The 18,279-nt window shown below is 40.7% G+C and overlaps 4 non-coding genes across 4 annotated transcripts; all 4 read right to left on the bottom strand.

The window, feature by feature from the left end:
• Positions 1-7,352: 7,352 nt before the first annotated feature.
• On the bottom strand, positions 7,353-7,431 carry LOC119803197. The gene has a single exon (XR_005283603.1). It is a non-coding gene; the product is annotated as a small nucleolar RNA SNORD115 (small nucleolar RNA).
• A 1,196-nt stretch (positions 7,432-8,627) lies between these two features.
• On the bottom strand, positions 8,628-8,705 carry LOC119803207. Its single transcript, XR_005283612.1, has one exon. It is a non-coding gene; the product is annotated as a small nucleolar RNA SNORD115 (small nucleolar RNA).
• Positions 8,706-10,444: 1,739 nt separating this feature from the next.
• LOC119803177 lies at positions 10,445-10,522 on the bottom strand. The gene has a single exon (XR_005283584.1). It is a non-coding gene; the product is annotated as a small nucleolar RNA SNORD115 (small nucleolar RNA).
• Positions 10,523-12,251: 1,729 nt separating this feature from the next.
• Positions 12,252-12,332, bottom strand: LOC119803113. The gene has a single exon (XR_005283530.1). It is a non-coding gene; the product is annotated as a small nucleolar RNA SNORD115 (small nucleolar RNA).
• Between the last annotated feature and the right edge of the window lie 5,947 nt (positions 12,333-18,279).

Here is an 18,279-nt window from a genome sequence, read left to right as displayed (position 1 = left end):
TCAATGCGGAATTCTACCAGAACTTCCAAGAAGACCTAATACCTATACTCCTTAAGGTATTTCATAATATAGAAACACAAGAGTCACTGCCAAATTCCTTCTATAAAGCTACAGTTACCCTGATACCTAAACCACACAAAGACTCAACCAAGAAAGAGAATTACAGGCCAATCTCACTCATGAACATTGACGCAAAAATTCTCAATAAAATACTGGCAAACCGAATCCAAGAACACATTAGAAAAATTATCCACTACGATCAAGTAGGCTTCATCCCAGAGATGCAGGGCTGGTTCAACATACGAAAATCTATCAATGTAGTCCATCATATAAATAAACTGAAGGAAAAAAACCATATGGTCATCTCATTAGATGCTGAAAAAGCATTTGACAAAATTCAGCACCCTTTTATGATAAAAGTTTTGGAGAGATTAGGGATACAAGGGTCATTCCTAAATATAATAAAAGCTATTTACAGCAAGCAGACAGCTAACATCAAATTAAACGGAGAGAAACTCAAGGCTATCCCACTAAATTCAGGAACACGACAAGGATGTCCACTCTCTCCTTATCTCTTCAATATAGTGCTTGAAGTTCTAGCAATAGCAATAAGACAACATAAGGGAATCAAGGGGATTCAATTTGGAAAGGAAGAAGTTAAACTTTCATTATTTGCAGATGATATGATAGTATACATAAGCGACCCCAAAAACTCCACCAAAGAACTCCTGCAGCTGATAAATTCCTTCAGTAACGTGGCTGGTTACAAGATCAACTCCAAAAATCAGTCGCCCTCCTATACACAAAGGATAAGGAAGCAGAGAGGGAAATCAGAGAAGTATCACCTTTCACAATAGCCACAAATAGCATAAGATATCTGGGAGTATCTCTAACCAAGGAAGTGAAGGATTTATTTGACAAGAACTTTAAGTCTTTGAAGAAAGAAATTGAAGAGGATACCAGAAAATGGAAGGATCTCCCCTGCTCATAGATTGGGAGGATCAACATAGTAAAAATGGCAATTCTACCAAAAGCAATCTATAGATTCAATGCAATCCCAATCAAGGTCCCATTAAAATTCTTCACAGAGATTGAGAGGACAATAATCAACTTTATATGGAAAAACAAGAAACCCAGGATAGCCAAAAAAATCTTATACAATAAAGGTACTTCTGGAGGCATTACCATCCCTGACTTCAAACTCTATTACAAAGCTACAGTATTGAAAACAGCTTGGTATTGGCATAAAAACAGAGAAGTTGACCAATGGAATCGTATAGAAGACCCGGATCTTAAACCACAAACCTATGAACACCTGATTTTTGATAAAGGAGCCAAAAGTACACAATGGAAGAAAGAGGGCATCTTCAACAAATGGTGCTGGCATAACTGGATGTCAACCTGTAGAAGAATGAAAGTAGATCCATATCTATCACCATGCACAAAACTCAAGTCCAAATGGATTAAAGACCTCAATATTAATCTGAACACATTGAGCTTGATAGAGGAGAAAGTGGGAAGTACTCTACAACAAATGGGCACAGGGAACCGTTTCCTGCGCATAACCCCAGCTGCACAGACATTAAGGGCAACATTGAATAAATGGGACCTCCTGAAGTTGAGCAGCTTCTGTAAAGCAAAGGACATTGTCACTAAGACACAAAGGCAGCCTACTGACTGGGAAAAGATCTTCACCAACCCTGCAACTGACAAAGGTCTGACCTCTAAAATATATAAGGAACTCAAGAGACTAGACGGTAAAATGCCAATTAACCCAATTAAAAAATGGGGCGCTGAACTGAACAGAGAATTCTCAACAGAAGAAGTTCGAATGGCCAAAAGACACTTAAGGTCATGCTCAACCTCCCTAGCTATCAGGGAAATGCAAATCAAAACAACTTTGAGATATCATCTTACACCTGTCAGATTGGCTAAAATCCAAAACACCAATAATAACCTTTGCTGGAGAGGTTGTGGGATAAGGGGTACACTCATCCATTGCTGGTGGGAATGCACACTTGTGCAACCACTTTGGAAAGCAGTGTGGCGGTTTCTCAGGAAATTCGGGATCAACCCACCCCAGGACCCAGCAATTCCACTATTGGGAATCTACCCAAGAGATGCCCAATCATACAACAAAAGCATATGCTCATCTATGTTCATAGCAGCATTATTTGTAATAGCCAGATCCTGGAAACAACCTAGATGCCCTTCAGTGGAAGAATGGATGAAGAAACTGTGGAATATATACATGCTAGAATACTACTCAGCGGTAAAAACAATGACATCTTGAATTTTGCAGGCAAATGGATGGAAATAGAAAACACTATTCTGAGTGAGGTAACCCAGACCCATAAAGATGAACATGGGATGTACTCACTCATATTCGGTTTCTAGCCATAATTAAAGGACATCGAGCCTATAAATTTGGGATCCTTGAGAAGATAATAAGAAGGTGAACTCCCAAAAAAAGATATAGTAATCCTCCTGGATATTGGAAGTAGACACGATCACCAGGCAAAATTGGGAACTTGAGGGTTGGGCGAGACTGGGCCAAGGGAAGATGGGGAGAGAAAAGTGTGAAGGGGAGAACGGGGGGGAGTTCAGAGGAATGGGGTGCTTGGGATATAGGAAGGGTGGATATGGGAGCAGGGAAGCATATATCTTAATTTAAGGAGCTACCTGAGGGTTGTCAAGAGACTTGACCCTAGAGGGGTTCCCAGGTTTCCAGGGAGACGCCCCCAGTTAGTTCCTTGGGCAGCTGAGGAGAGGGAGCCTGAAAAGGCCAGTTCCTATAGCCATACTGATGAATTTCTTGCATATCACCATAGAACCTCCACCTGACTATAGATGAAGAAAATGACAGAGCCCCACATTGGAGCACCGGACTGAGCTCCCAAGGTCCTGATGAGGAGCAGAAGGAGAGAGAATATGAGAAAGAAAGTCAGGACCGTGAGGGAACCTCCAGCTGGCGACAGATGGGGAAGGTGACTGAGCCCCACATTGGAGCACTGGACTGAGCTCCCAAGGTCCTGATGAGGAGCAGAAGGAGCGAGAACATGAGGGAGAAAGTCAGGAACGAGAGGGGTGCGTTCACTCATGGAGACGGTGGGACAGAACTAATGGGAGATCACCAACTCCAGTTGGAATGGGACTGATGGATCATGCGACCAAACCCGTCTCTCTGAATGTGGCCAACAGCGGGGGCTGACTGAGAAGCAAAGGACAATGGCTCTGGGCTCTGATTGTTCTTTATGGACGGGCTCTTTGGGAGCCTTCTCAGCTTGGTCGATCACCTTCCTGGACCTGGGGGAGTTGGGAGGACCTTGGTCTTAGCATAGAGTGGGGAACCCTGATGGCTCCCTGGCCTTGAGAGGGAGGGAGGGGAGGTATGGGTGGAGGGGAGGGGAGGGAAGGGGGAGAAGGAGGGGAGGGAAGGGGGAGGAGGAGGGAAGGGAGGGGGGAGGAGGAGGTAAGGAGATGGAAATTTTTAAATATAAAAAAAATAAACCATGAGGAAAAAAAAAAGTATGCACTAATTCCATGACGACCTTATCACTTGTAATGACAAAAGAATCTGCTGATTTCTATTCCTGAAAATGATGTGACCACTGCTATTCTACCCAACAAAGAAATAAATGGCAAAAGAAAAAAACAAACAAATCCATTTCAAAAATAATAGTAGTTATAATGATCTTAACATAATTTCTTTAGATACTGTGTCTATATTCCCATAGAACTTTCCCAAGATCACTGATAGATATATTCATCTTCATAAGAATTTGGTCATGTTTTATTTCTATACTAAAGGTATTTATATTTCTTTAATCAATTATATATGTATTTATATGTTTTTTTAAATCAAGTATTCACTCAAGTACTGAATACAATTAATATCAAACTATTCACAGTAATTATATAATACAGTTTCTATGTGATTATCTTAGTTCTGGGCAGCCGGGACTAACAAGCAGCTCCTTGCAACACCACACTAGGCATAGCTTGACCATCTGAGACCCTAAAATGTGTCACTCCTCAGTGACACACTTCTTCCAACAAGGGCACACATACTTCGACAAGCTCATATCTCCTAATAGTGCCACTCCATGGTGGCCAATCATTCAAACACACGTGTTTATGGGGCTATTCCTATTCAAACTATTGCACTACCCAAGAATTATATATTAAATCATTGATTTCCTTATGAATATTTGTCCACTTTTGAGCACATCAGTCATTATGCACCATGTAAAATACGATGCACAAGACAACATTCTCATGAAATACCTTAACCAATATGCACTATACTGTTGGTATATTTTACTTTCTATTGAAATATGGAATACTTGTATAAAGGCACATATACTGAATTTCTACAGTTGAGTAAATTTACAAGATCCAAGCAGCAATTACTAATAGAGAAAAGATGTTCTTTAAAATTCCAGAATCCATGCAATTGTCTTATATCTATGAGTTATAAGACATAGAGAAGCTATATGAAAAATCAGATATATATTTCCATATTGGAAAAAGAATAGTGAACTCATGTCAGCCTCCACTGAATAAACTAGAAGCGAAGAATATTATAGTATGAACACAGACTCCTTATAAGTAATGGGTCTCTATTCTGAAACTCTAGTAAATAATCAAAATATACAGTGTGATATTGTTTTGCAAGAAATTAATCATGATTATTAGCCAATATAAATTTCTAAAATAATCCTTCATTTTATATCTTTTACATAATATAGAAAATAGTTAAAATGAAAAGGAGAATACAGAAACAACAAATATTCAGTAATGAATTTTTGGATAAAATTTTAAAAACATCAGAACAGTAATCTCCAGTAGGACTCCAAAGGATACATAGACCTCAGAAAGTTGAATATGGCACAATACATAGAGTCTCTAAAGTTTATAGTTACTTACCTGTATTTTCTGAAATGAATTTTCCAGTCTTAGATCTCTAAGATAATACAAAATAAAAGAAATTTCCTTAAAAATACTCAACACCAATAGTATCAGAAGTTGAAATATCTTCTATTATATTTACCTAACCGGAGGACATTATTTTTGAAATGCTAGTATAACTGTCAGTGTATATCCCAGTTCCTTGCTCTGCTTTTGATTCCATATTCCATTGTTCCTATTTGTTACATATTTACTAGATGAAAGTGTCAGCAGCTCTGTTCTCAGTAAGAAAAGTGATGCAAAATTTGGGTCACTGCTAGTACTAGTTAGCTGATGTTTCACCATACAAGAATGTCTTTCAATGACTCTGCATCTTGCTTTGCTCATTTTATTCTGCCTCGTAGCATTGAGGTCTCAAAGTATATGACTGCTCTGATGTATTCTTCTACCAGAGTGTGCTACCTGAAGGTTTGTAGAGCAATCACTAAGTCACAAGTGCTATGATGTGTTCTCTTACCAGAAAGTGGGCTACATGAAAGTTTATAGCAGGATCACTAAGTCACAAGTGAAGGACTCAGAGTCAAGGATATCAAGAGCAACAGTCCAATATCAGAACTTTTTAGTTAGCTATATATCCAACTGGCTTGAGAAGTGATATTGGTATCCTCAGAATGCTCTAAGGCTGCCAACCTGGCAACTCCTGATTAGAGCTATGCATAATCCACTTTTGTATCTGATCAGAAGCTTACGTGCATGTCTCTTGGAATTTACTCAAGCAAAATAATTTGGATCACTAATTTTTGAACCATAGGCACAAGTGATGGAGTATGTGCAGAAAGCATAGTTAGCATGGGTAGTATCATTTGAATGTCAGGAGAACAAGACAGAGATTATAAAAAATGGAGAAGCATCTTGGGCCTCTCTGAATGCAAGCCATAGGTCTTATCTTCCAGTTACCTGAAAGATATTATGTGGTGGGATACAAGATGCAGCTCAGGTCACTGAAAGAAAAAAGAGAAGACAAGGAATGGACCAAAGTTGTTAGGCCACTGAAGACTTGTGCAGCAGTAGAAAGTCACACAAGAAGTAGGCTGCCTGCAGACCTTCATCTCTCTCTCTGCTAAAAAAGATTCAATGCCCACAAAAATCCATATTACAACAAATGAACACTAGAAGTGTCCTTTCCTTACCCCTGAACACATCTTTTCAGACTTTATGGACTATCATTTCTTAATAACTTCAATCCAATTGTTCCTTTAACCCAGCTGTCTAAAGAAAAAATGCCACCTGCAGGCAAACAGAACACAACATAGAATTCTTATTGCCCATTCAAAGCCAGAGTTAGGTCTTGCCTGCTCTGCATCTCTGGGGATATTCCTAGTCATAGGCAGAATTTTCAAGACAATTGATTCAGGGATTTTGCCTATGAATGGGGCTGATAGGTATATCCTCTGTTGTGTGCTACAAACTTCTGAATTAGGCTGCCTGCCTGGCTTCCATGCCATGAAGAGACCAACTGTCCTGATAGAGCATCCAGAATTGTCTCCTTTTAGTCTTGCTGGAAGGTAGGTCATATTCACTAAATCACACATAGAAGAGGTAAGGTTGAGGATGCCTAAGTGCCCTTTGGTATTTGAGTTATCCCTGCAAGCAATTAGTACTGGAAAAGAACTTTAGACCCACAAGGTGTCCTGGACCTGCCAAATGGCTATTCATTCCTGAAGTCCATTATGGCAAGTCATTAACTTAGAAAGCCACTGCCAAACTGACTAGAACATCTTTCTCTGCCGGTCCCAATCAGGATTATCAGCCACAATGAAAACATTCAGCATGGAAGTAAACTTCATGTTCTGCTCTAGGTATCATAGGAAACCTAGAAGGACTTACCATTATGAATCCCTTTTGTGACCTATTCTGAGGCCCTGAATCAGTAGTTCATGTGCATGACCTTTGGAATTTTCCAAGGCTGTCCATTTGGAATGCCGTTCTGGACACAGAGGCCTAAAGGGTTTCACATCCTAGGTATCAAGCCCCACAATGGATTTTGGGCTTAAAACTTGATTATCTTTTCTTAGAGTATCAGCAATAAGAACAGCTGAAGGAACAGGGCTTGGAGTGGTCAAGGAAGATGGGCTCATCTTTCCACTTACCTGAAGAGAGTCGTGGTCATGTGTGCTCCATGATGGCATCCCCAGTCACTAAAAGGCAGAAGAGATGATGGGAAAGTGAGCAAGCAGGGTTTTGGACATAAAGACTCACTCAAGGGCAATGTTTGACATTAGGTGCCATTTGAGGGCGCACTCAGTGTTCTCCTACAGTCATGCCCCTGGAATTATTAGGGGTCTCTGATGGGGAAAGATGGCATGGGGATTTAGGCCAGCCCACAGGCCCACGTAGGCCTCAGGTAGTCCAGGACTCCCATTGCCCCCATCCTTTAGCCTGGGCCTCAGTTCATCCCTCTGTTGCTTGATTTTTATGTCATCATCTCTCTTCATGACATTTGTTTGTCATCATTGACCCAGTTCTCAATAGAGCAATGCTCCACCTTTGATTTAGACAAAGCACCATTGCTTAAGGGTCATTCTTGGACCTGCCATTGATGAGCAGGGAAGGTCTACTGATGTGGACAAAGGCCAGAAAACATGAAGCCATGGAGATGGACACTTGTTGCACGTGAGATATCAATGGTCATTAGCCCCAGGAGGAGCCCCTACCCTGAGTGATGGGCACTTTTTCAGCCTGCCCAAGCCAAGTTCATCATTCAGGAACATGATCTTCCTCCTGACTGCTCTGATTGCTAGCCCGAGAGTGCTGCCTATTGTCAAGGCTTTAATACCTTGGAATCTTACCTTTCCAGCATCAGGCCTACTAAGGTCTTAGACCTGGCTCCACTTGACATGTTTAAACACGTGTCTCTTTCAACTCTGCCTACCCCAGTCCACACAAAAGAAGAAATATCCATTTAAATACAGTTGCTATCTCACGGCCAGAGATTGTACTGGGTCTAGCCTGCTCTGAATCTCTGGGGATATTTCTAGTCCTAGGCAGAATTTTTAAGGATGTGTCTCCAGGGATTTAGTCTATGCATGGGTATTATAGACACTGCCTCTGCTGTGTCCTATGAACTTCTTAAAATGAGGCCACCAGCCTGGCTCCAGTGCCATGAGGAGACCATCTGTCCTGAGAGAGAATCTACAGTTTACTGCCATTTTGTCTTGCTGGAATGCTAGCTCAATTTCACTAATTTTCCAAGGCTGTCTGTCCATTTGGAGTGCCATTCTGGAAACTGAGTCCTAAAGGGTTTCACATTTTAGGAATCAAGCCCAACAGTGGATGCTGGGATTCAAACTTAAGCACCTTTTCTTAGAATATCAGAAATAGGAACAGGTTCTGGAGGGATCAAGACATATGGGCTCATCTTTCCACTTACCTGAAGGAAAGTGTTCTGTCATGTGCTCCAAGATGGCATCCCTGATCACTAAAAGGCAGAAGAGATGATGGGCACATGAAAAGGGTTTTGGACACAGAGACTCACTAAAGAGCAATATTTGATATGAGGTGTCATTTGAAGGAGCACTCAGTCTTCTCCTAAATCATGCCCCTGGACTAAATAGGGGTCTCTGATAGGGAAAGAAGGCAATAGGATTTTGGCCTGCACACTGCCTAAAGTAGCCCTCAGGTACACCAGGCTCCCAATTGCCCCCATCCTTTAGCCTGAGCCTCAGCTTGACCCTCTGGTGCATAATTTTTATGGCATCATACCTCTTCATGACATGGTTTGTAATCATTGACCCAGTTCTTGAGCAAGCAAAGCTCCACTTGGGGTTTTGATAAAGCACCTTTTCTTACCAGTGATGCGAACAATGTCTGGGGGTATGTCTTGACATTGTTGGCAAAAAGGTTCAGCCCGATAGATGCTCTGCATTGATTTAATCAGAAGCCCTTGTTTTCTTCTTAATGGCCTCTTTAGGAAAGAAGAAACAGCCTGTTTTAAGGGCCATCCGTGGACTTCCTCTTGATGACCAGGGAAGGTCTGCTGAAGTGGACAAGAGCCTAAAAGCATGATGCCATGGAGGCGGACCACTTGTGGTACTTGAGATATCAATGGTCATTGACCAAGGAGGAGTCCCAGCCCTGAGTGATGGGCACTTCTTCAGCCTGCCCAAACCAAATTCAGTCATTCAGAATCATGCTCTTCCCACTGACTGCAGTGACTGCTAGCCTGAGACTGCTGCCGATTGTCAATCATTAGGCAGGGCTTTGATACTTTTGAATCTTGCCTTTCCAGCATCAGGCCTACTAAGGTATTAGACTTGGTCTCATCTTCACATGCTACATGTTTGTCTCATTCAACTCTGCCTACCACTGTCCACACACTAAGTAAGAGAATATCCATCATGTTATGATTGTTATCACATGGCCAGAGATTGTGCTGGATCTAGCCTGCTCTGCTTCTCTGGGGATATTCCTATTCCTACACATAATTTTCAAGGCCATGTTTTCAGGGATTTTGTCTATTCATGGGATGATAGGCACCGCCTCTGCCATGTACTATGAACTTCTCAAAATGAGGCTGCCTGTCTGGCTTCAGCTAGATGAAGAGACCATCTGTCCTGATAGAGCATCCAGAATTGTCTCCATTTTTGTCATGCTGGAAAGTTAGGTCTAGTTCAGTAATTCAAACTTAGAGGATACAAAGTTGAGGATGCCTAGGTGCCCTTTGATATTTGAGTTCTCTCTGTGTGCAATTAGAACTAGAAAAGATCTCTGATTCCCCAGCGGTCCTGGACTTGCCTAATGGCTATTCATTTCTCAAGTCCATTATGGCAGGGCATTACCTGCAAATGCCACTGCCAAAGCTGACTAGAATGTTTTATCTGCTGGTGCCAATCAGGATTATCAGTCACAATGAAAACGTTAGGCATGGAAGTAAACTTCAATTGCTTCTCTAGGTATCATGGGAACCATAGAAGGAGCCACCATTTTTGATTCCCCCTTGTGACCTATTTTGAGAGCTCAGTTCGGTAGTTCATGTACATGTCCTTTGGAATTTTCCAAGGCTGTCCATTTGGAATGCCATTGTAAACACTGAGCCCTAAGGGGGTTTCACATTCTAGAAATCAAGCTCAACACTGGATGCTGGGCTTCTAACTTGAGTATCTTTTCTTAGAGTATCAGTAAGAAGAACAGGTAAACGAACAGGGCCTGGAGGGATCAAGGCGGATGGGCTCATCTTCTAATTACCTGAAGAAAGGTGTGGTGTCATGTGCTCTAAGACAGCATTCCCCCGTCACTGAAAGGCAGAAGAGATGATGGGAACATGAGCAGGATTTTGGACATAGAGACTTGTTCAAGAGCAATGTTTGACATGAGGTGCCATTTGAGGAAGCACTCAGTGTTCTCCTAAAGTCATGCCCCTGGACCAATTAGGGGTCTCTGATGGGGAAAGATAGCATGGGTATTTTGGCCTGCACACTGACCCACGTAGGCCTCAAGTAGTCCAGACCTCCCCATTACCCCTATCCTTTAGCCTGGGCCTCAGCGTAACCCTCTGGTGCTTGATTTTTATGTCATCATCTCTCTTCATGACATGGTTTCTCATCATTGACCCAGTCCTTGAGAGAGCAAAGCTCCACCATTGGTTTAGACAAAGCACCATTGCTTACCAGTGACACAAACAGCGTCTAGGAGGTATGTCTTGACATAGTCGGCACAAAGGTTCAGCCCAAAAGATGCCCTTCATTGATTTGATCAGAAGCCCTTGTGTTCTTCTTAATGGCCCCTTTGGAAAAGAAGAAATAGCCAGTTTTAAGGGTCGTCCTTTGATCTGCCATTGATGACCAGGGAAGGTCTGCTGATGTGGACAAGGGCCTGGAAACATGAAGCCATGGAGGAGGATATTTGTAGCACATGAGATATCAATGGTCCTTGGCCTGAGGATGAACACAGCCCTGAGTGATGGGCACTTCTTCAGCCTGCCCAAGGCAAGTTCAGTCATTCTGGAGCATGCTCTTCCCGCTGACTGTTCTGATTGCTAGCCTGAGAGTGCTGCCAATTTTCAATCATTCGCCTAGGTTTTGATACCTTGGAACCTTGCCTTTCCAGTGTCAGCCCTACCAAGGCCGCAGACCTGGCCTCAGCTTGACATGCTACATGTGTGTCTCATTAAACTCTGCCTACCATCATTCACACAATAAAAAAGTAATTATCCATCCTATTAGGGTTGTTATCACACTGCCAGAGATTGTGCTGGGTCTAGCCTGTTTTGTGTCTTTGGTGATATTCCTAGTCCTAGGCAGAATTTTTAAGGCCATGTCTTCAGGGATTTTGTTTATGCATGGGGTTGAGAGTCACCACCTATGTTGGGTGCTATGGACTTCTCAAAATGAGGCTACCTTTCTGGCTCCAGCAAGATGAACAGACCATCTGTCCTGATAAAGCATCCAGAATTGTCTCACTTTTTGTCATGCTGGAAAGGTAGGTCAAGTTCAGTAAATCACATATAGAGGAGGTAAGTTTAAAGATGACTAGGGCCCTTTGATATTTGAGTTATACCTGTGTGCAATTAGCGGTGGAAAAGATCTCTGGATCCCCATGGGTCCTGGACTTGCCAAATGGCTATTCATTTCTCAAGTCCTTTATAGCAGGACATTAACTTCAATAGTCACTGCCAAAGCTGATTAGCATGTCTTATTTGCTGGTCCCAATCAGGATTATCAGCCACAATGGAAACATTAGACATGGAAGTAAACTTCAAGTTTTTCTCTAGGTGTCATGGTAACCAAAGTAGGACTCACCATTTTGATTCCCCCTTGTGATCTATCTGATGGCCTGGATCAGTTTCTCATGTCCATGTCCTTTAAAATTTTCCAATACTGTTCATTTGGAGTGCTATTCTAAACACCGAGCCCTACGGGGTTTTACATTGTAGGAATCAAGCTCAACACTAGATGCTGGGCTTCAAACTTAAGTATCTTTTCTTAGAGTATCAGAAATAAGAACAGGTGAAGGAACAGGGCCTGGAAGGATCAAGGCAGATGGGATCATATTTTCACTTACCTGGAAAAAGGTGTGGTGGCATGTGCTCCAAGACAGCATCCAAGGTCACTGAAAGGCAGAAGAGATGATGAGCAGGGTTTTGGACAGGGAGACTTGTTCAAGAGCAATGTTTTGACACAAGGTACTATTTGAGGGAGCACTCAGTATTCTCCTATAGTCATGCTCCTTGACCAATTAGGGGTCTCTGATGGGGAAAGATGGCATGGGAATTTTGGCCAGCACACTGGCCCATGTAGGCCTCAGGTAGTCCAGGCTCACCATTGCCCCCCATGATTTAGCCTAGGCCTATAGGTCAACCCTCTTGTGCTTGATTTTTTATGTCATCATCTCTCTTCATGACATTGGTTTGTCATCATTGACCCAGTTCTCGAGAGAGCAAAGCTCCACCTTTGGTTTAGACAAAGAACCATTGCTTACCAATGCCACAAACAGTGTCTAGGAGGTATGTTTTGAAATTGTCGGCACAAAAGTTCAGCCCAGTAGATGCCCTTCATTGATTTGATCTAAGCCCTTGTGTTCTTCTTAAGGCCCCTTTGGAAAGAAGAAATAGCCTGTTTTAAGGGCCATTCTTGGACCTGTCCTTGATGACCAGTGATGGTCTGCTGATGTGAACCAGGGCCTGAACACATGAGGCCATTGAGGAGGATACTTCTGATATGTGAGATATCAATGGTCATTGGCCCTAGGAGGAGCCTCATCCCTGAGTGATGAGCACTTCTTCAGTCTGCTCAAGCCAAGTTCAGTCATTCAGGAGCATGCTCTTCCCACTGACTGCAGTGAATGCTAGCCTGAGACTGCTTCTGATTGTCAATCATTAGGCTGGGCTTTGATACCTTTGAATCTCGCCTTTTTAGCATCAGGCTTACTAAGGTCCTTAGACTTGGTCTCAACTTGACATATTACACACATGTCTCATTCAACTCTGCCTACCACAGTCCACACACTAAGGAAGAAAGTGTCCATCTTCTTATGGCTGTTATTGCAAGAAAACACAGGGAGGGTAGTAGAAAATAATGTAGAATCAATAAAAATAAAAATGTTAGAGTTTAACAGCAACACTAATTTCTGAAATCCCCCAAACACATGAAAGTGAACAATGCCCACCAGAATTACCAATAGATCAAGGAAAACATAAAGAAATAAAAGACTTACTAAAATTCAGTTTGAATGACCATATAACATACCCAAACTTATGGAACACAATTCAAGCAGTGTTAAGAGAAAAGTTCATAGCACTAAATTCCTATGTAAAGAAGTTGAAAAACTCTCATACTAACAAGTTATAGAGCACCTGAAGCCTCTAGAACAAAGAGAAGCTAACTCACACAGGAGGAGTAGATGTCCGGAAATAATCTAATTGAGAGCTAAAGTCAACAAAGTATAAACAAAGAAAATAAACAAGAATCAATGAAACAAGAAGTTCGTTCTTTGCAAAAATCAGCAAAATTAACAAAACTTTCTCCCAAATAAACAAATGATAGAGAGAAAATGTTCAAATTAACAAAATCAGAAATTACAAAGGGGTCACAGCAACAGACAAAGAGGAAATTCAGAGAGTTATCAGGCTATACTTCAAAAACCTGTAGTCCACAAAATTCAAAATATAAGAGAAATGGACAATTTTCTGGATAAATATTTACAAAAATTAAATCAAGATCAGATAAGAAAATTAAATAACAACTACAACCACTAATGAAATAGAAATATTTATATAAAGTCTCCCAACCAGAAAAATCACAGGACCAGTGCAGAATTCTACAAGATTTTTATAGAAGAACTGCTACTAATACTCCTCAAATTGTTCTACACAAGAGAAATAGAAAAAAAATATTGCCAAACTCCTTTTATAAGGCTGCAGTTACCCTAACACCAAAACCACACAAAGACACCACTAATGAAGAGAATTAAAGACCAATCTCACTCATGAACATTTATGCAAAAATACTCAATAAAACACTGGCAAACAGAGTCTAAGAACACATCACAAAAATCATACACCATGACCAAGTAGGCATCTTCCCAGGTATGCAGGGATGGTACAATATATGAAAATCTATCAATGTTAATCCATCATATAAACAAAGTGAAAGGAAAAACCAATTGATCATCTCATTAAATGTTGAAAAAGTCTGCAAAAAATTCAACACTTCTTCCATATAAAAGTCTTGGAGAGAACAGGGCTACAAGGAGCACAGCTTAACATAATAAAGGTAATATATAGCAAGCCAATAGCTAACATCAATCTAAGTGGAGAGATACTCAAAGCAATTCCTTTGAAATCAAGAACAAGACAAGGTTGTTCCCTTTCTCTATATTTATTCAATATATTACTTGAAGTTCTAGCTAGAACAATAAGACAAGAAAAGGAAATCAAGGGACTAGAAGTTGGAAAAGAAGTTAAACTCTCACTATTCGCTGACAATATGATATTATTCACAAATGACCCCAAAGTTTTACCAGGGAACTCTTACAACTAATAAACACCTTCAGTAATGTAGCAGGACACAAGATTAACTCAAAAAAATCAGTAGCCCTCATTTATACAGATATAAACAGACTGAGAAAGAACCAGAGAAATATCACTCTTCATAATAGTCATAAGAAACATAAAATATCTTGGGGTAACTCTAAACAAAACAAATGAAAGACCTGCATAACAAGAACTATAAATCTTTGAAGAAAGAAAATGATGATGACACCAGAAAACAAAAAGATCTCCCGTTCTCTGTAGTTTGTAGAGTTAACATAGTAAAAATGGAAATTTTATCAAGATAAATCTACAGATTCAATACAATACCCATCAAAATCCCAGCAAAATTCTTCACAGGCCATGAAAGAGCAATAGCCAACATCACATGGAAAAATAAAAAATTCAGGATAGCTAAAACAATCTGTATACCAAAGGGACTTCTGGAGCATCACAATAACTGACTACAAACTCTAATAGAGCTACCAGAATGAGAACAGCCAGATATCAGGATAAAAAGAGACAGAAGGACCAATAAAATCTAACCGAAGCCCTGGATATCAATCCAAACAACTATGAACACCTGATTTTTTATTGATTTTTATTGAGTTCTACATTTTTTTCTAAACAGAGAACACCTAATTTTTGACAAAGAAGTTAAAAAAGAAAATGAAAAAAAGAAAGCATATTCAACAAATGATTCTGAAATAACTGGGTATCAATATGAAGAAGAATGTAAAAAGATCTATATCCTTAACCGTGCACAAAATTCAATTTCTAACTGATCAAAGTTTTGACTACACCCAGAAACACTGAAGTTCATAGTCGAGAGAGAGAGAGAGACTGGGAAGTACATTTAAATACATTGTCACATGAGTCCACTTCCTAAGTATAACTACAGTAGCACAGACACAGAGAGCAACAATTAAAAGCTGTGACCTCCTGAAACTAAGAAGCTTCTGTAAAGCAAAGGACACAGTCAATAAGACAAAATAGCAGCCTATAGATTGGGGAAAGTTATTCACCAACTGCACATTGAAAGAGCACTGATCTCCAAAATATACAAGTAACTCAAGAAACTTGACATCAAATAAATAATCCAATAAAAATGGGGTAAACACCAAAGTTACACAGAGAAACCCTGTCTTGAAAAACCACAAAATGAGGTACAGACCCAAACAGAGAACTTTCAACAATGAATCTCAAATGGCTGGAAGACACTTGAGAAAATTCTCAACATTTTTAGCTATCAGAGAAATGCAAATCCAAACAACTTTGATATTGTATCTTACACCTGTCAGAAATGGCCAATATCAAAAACACTGATGACAGCTTATACTGGAGAGGATGTGGGGTAAAGGGATTGCTCCCTTATTGCTCTTGGGAGTCAAACTTGTAAAGCTTCTTTTGAAATCAGTATGGTGATTTCTAAGAAAATCAGTACATAGTCTACCTTAGGGCCCAGCATTACTGCTATGGGTATATACCCAAATGATGCTCAATCATACCACAAAACATGTGCTCAACTATGTTCATAGTAGCATTATTTTTTTAATTTAATATTTTAAAAATTTACATCTCCTCCCCTCCTCTTCCCCCCTCCCTCCCCTCCCTTCCACCCATACCCCTATTCCCTCCCTCTCCAGGCCAAAGAGCCACCAGGGTTCCCTACACTATGTTCAGTCCAAGGTCCTCCCAATTCCCCCCAGGTCTAGGAAGGTGATCAACCAAACTGACAAGGCTCACACAGAGCCCGTCCATGCTGTAGAGTCCAAGCCCATCGCCATTGTCCTTGGTTTCTCAGTCAGCCTCCACCGTCAGCCACATTCAGAGAGTCCCAGTTTGGTTGCATGTTCCATCAGTCCCATTCCAACTGGTCTTGGTGATCTCCTGTTAATTCTTGTCCCACCCTCTCAGTGGGTGAATGCACCCCTCATGGTACTGACTTTCTTTCTCGTGTTCTCCTTCCTTCTGCTCCTCATCAGGACCTTGGGAGCTCAGTCTGGTACTCCAATGTGGGCTCTGTCTCTATCTCCATCCATCGCCAGGTGAGGGTTCTATGGTGATATGCAAGACATTCATCAGTATGGCTATAGGATCTGGCCTTTTCCGGCTCCCTCTCCTCATCTGCCCAAGGAACTAGCTGGGGCATCTTCCTGGATACCTGAGAACCCCTCTAGAGTCAAGTATCATAACAACCCTAATATGGCTCCCTTAATTAAGATATATGCTTCCCTGCTCCCATATCCACCCTTCCTATATCTCAACCATCCCATTCCCCCAAGCTTTCCCCATCCTCCCATTCACGCTTTTCTCCTCCCCATCTCCCCAGCCACCCCCATCCGACCCCCACCCCCAAGTTCCCATTTTTGCCCCAGCAATCTTGTCTACTTCCAATATCCAGGAGGATAACTATATGTTTTTCTTTGGGTTCACCTTCTTATTATCTTCTCAAGGATCACAAATTATAGGCTCGATGTCTTTATTTATGGCTAGAAACCGATTATGAGTGACTACATCCCATGTTCATCTTTTTGGGTCTGGGTTATCTCACTGAGAATAGTGTTTTCTATTTCCATCCATTTGCATGCAAAATTCAAGATGTCATTGTTTTTATCACTGAGTAGTACTCTAATATGTATATATTCCACAGTTCCTCATCCATTTTTCCACTGAAGGGCATCTAGGTTGTTTCCAGGTTCTGGCTATTACAAATAATGCCATAAGCAGCATTATTAATAATGGCAAGAACTGGAAACAGCCTAGATGTTCCCCAACAAAAGAAAGGATAAAGAAAATGTGGTATACTTACATAGTGGCATGACTCAGCAGAAAAAATAATGACATCTTAGAATTTTCAAATAAATGGATGGATCTACCAAAAAACCCATATTGAGTGAAGTAATCCAGACACAGAAAGACAAATACCATATGTATTCATGCATAAGTGACATTAAACATAAAGAAAAGAAAAAGCAGCGTATAGTCCACAACTGCAGAGAACCTAGATAACAAAGAAGACCTAAGTGAGATATACATAGATCTATATAGGATGAAGAAAAAGACAAGATCTTGTTAGTAAATTTGGAGAATGAAGATCATGGGAATTGGTAGAAAGGAGGAGGAAGGGACAGTAGAGGAAAAAAAGTGTAGTTCAAAACAATAAAAAAGAACATAAATTTTTGGCTTGGGCTTTAGACTTTAGAATAATAAAAGGTTCTAGAGCAGGTTGCCAATAACTCTAATGGGACCTGACTCTTTGCTTTTCTTCCAGAACACAGTCCACTTTATGAATTCCCTTCTTCTTTACATTTTTATTTTACCTAAAGTATTCACTGTAGAGATTTTTTTTCCTCCACTCTGCCCACAAACATAGGAGGATTTGCCTTGGTGTATGAGCATAGAAATAGATAGATGTACTATGGTCTCTAATCTTGATATGTAAATATAGAAAACATTTGCTAGTTGATTCTCTTTCTTTGTGCTGTTACAGGAAAAAACATCTCATCTCATGTGAAAGGAAACGACCTGCATTTTTAGGAAATAGACATTTCCTTCTGCCTCAGATTCCAAGGCCTTACCTGCAATAGAACAGAGGGAGCTTTATTTTTATAGCCCCAAACCCTGAACTATTTCCTATTCAGTTCTGAGGTCCTTTCAACTCATTCTCAAGCTCGAGCCTCCTGTAAATATTCTACATTGCTGTATCAGTCTTCCAGTACCCTGAAGCAACAACAAATTATTGCTGCCAAGAATCCACAGGGCATCTCCATGAAATAGGGAAATAATATACATCTGGCCATCATCAACTCACACATCCTTACCTAGACCATGACTTCTTA

Source organism: Arvicola amphibius, chromosome 12 (assembly GCF_903992535.2).
Source record: "Arvicola amphibius chromosome 12, mArvAmp1.2, whole genome shotgun sequence".
NCBI lineage: Eukaryota > Metazoa > Chordata > Mammalia > Rodentia > Cricetidae > Arvicola > Arvicola amphibius.
The sequence above is the reverse complement of the archived record's forward strand: the minus strand, read 5'-3'. Positions and strand labels throughout refer to the sequence as shown.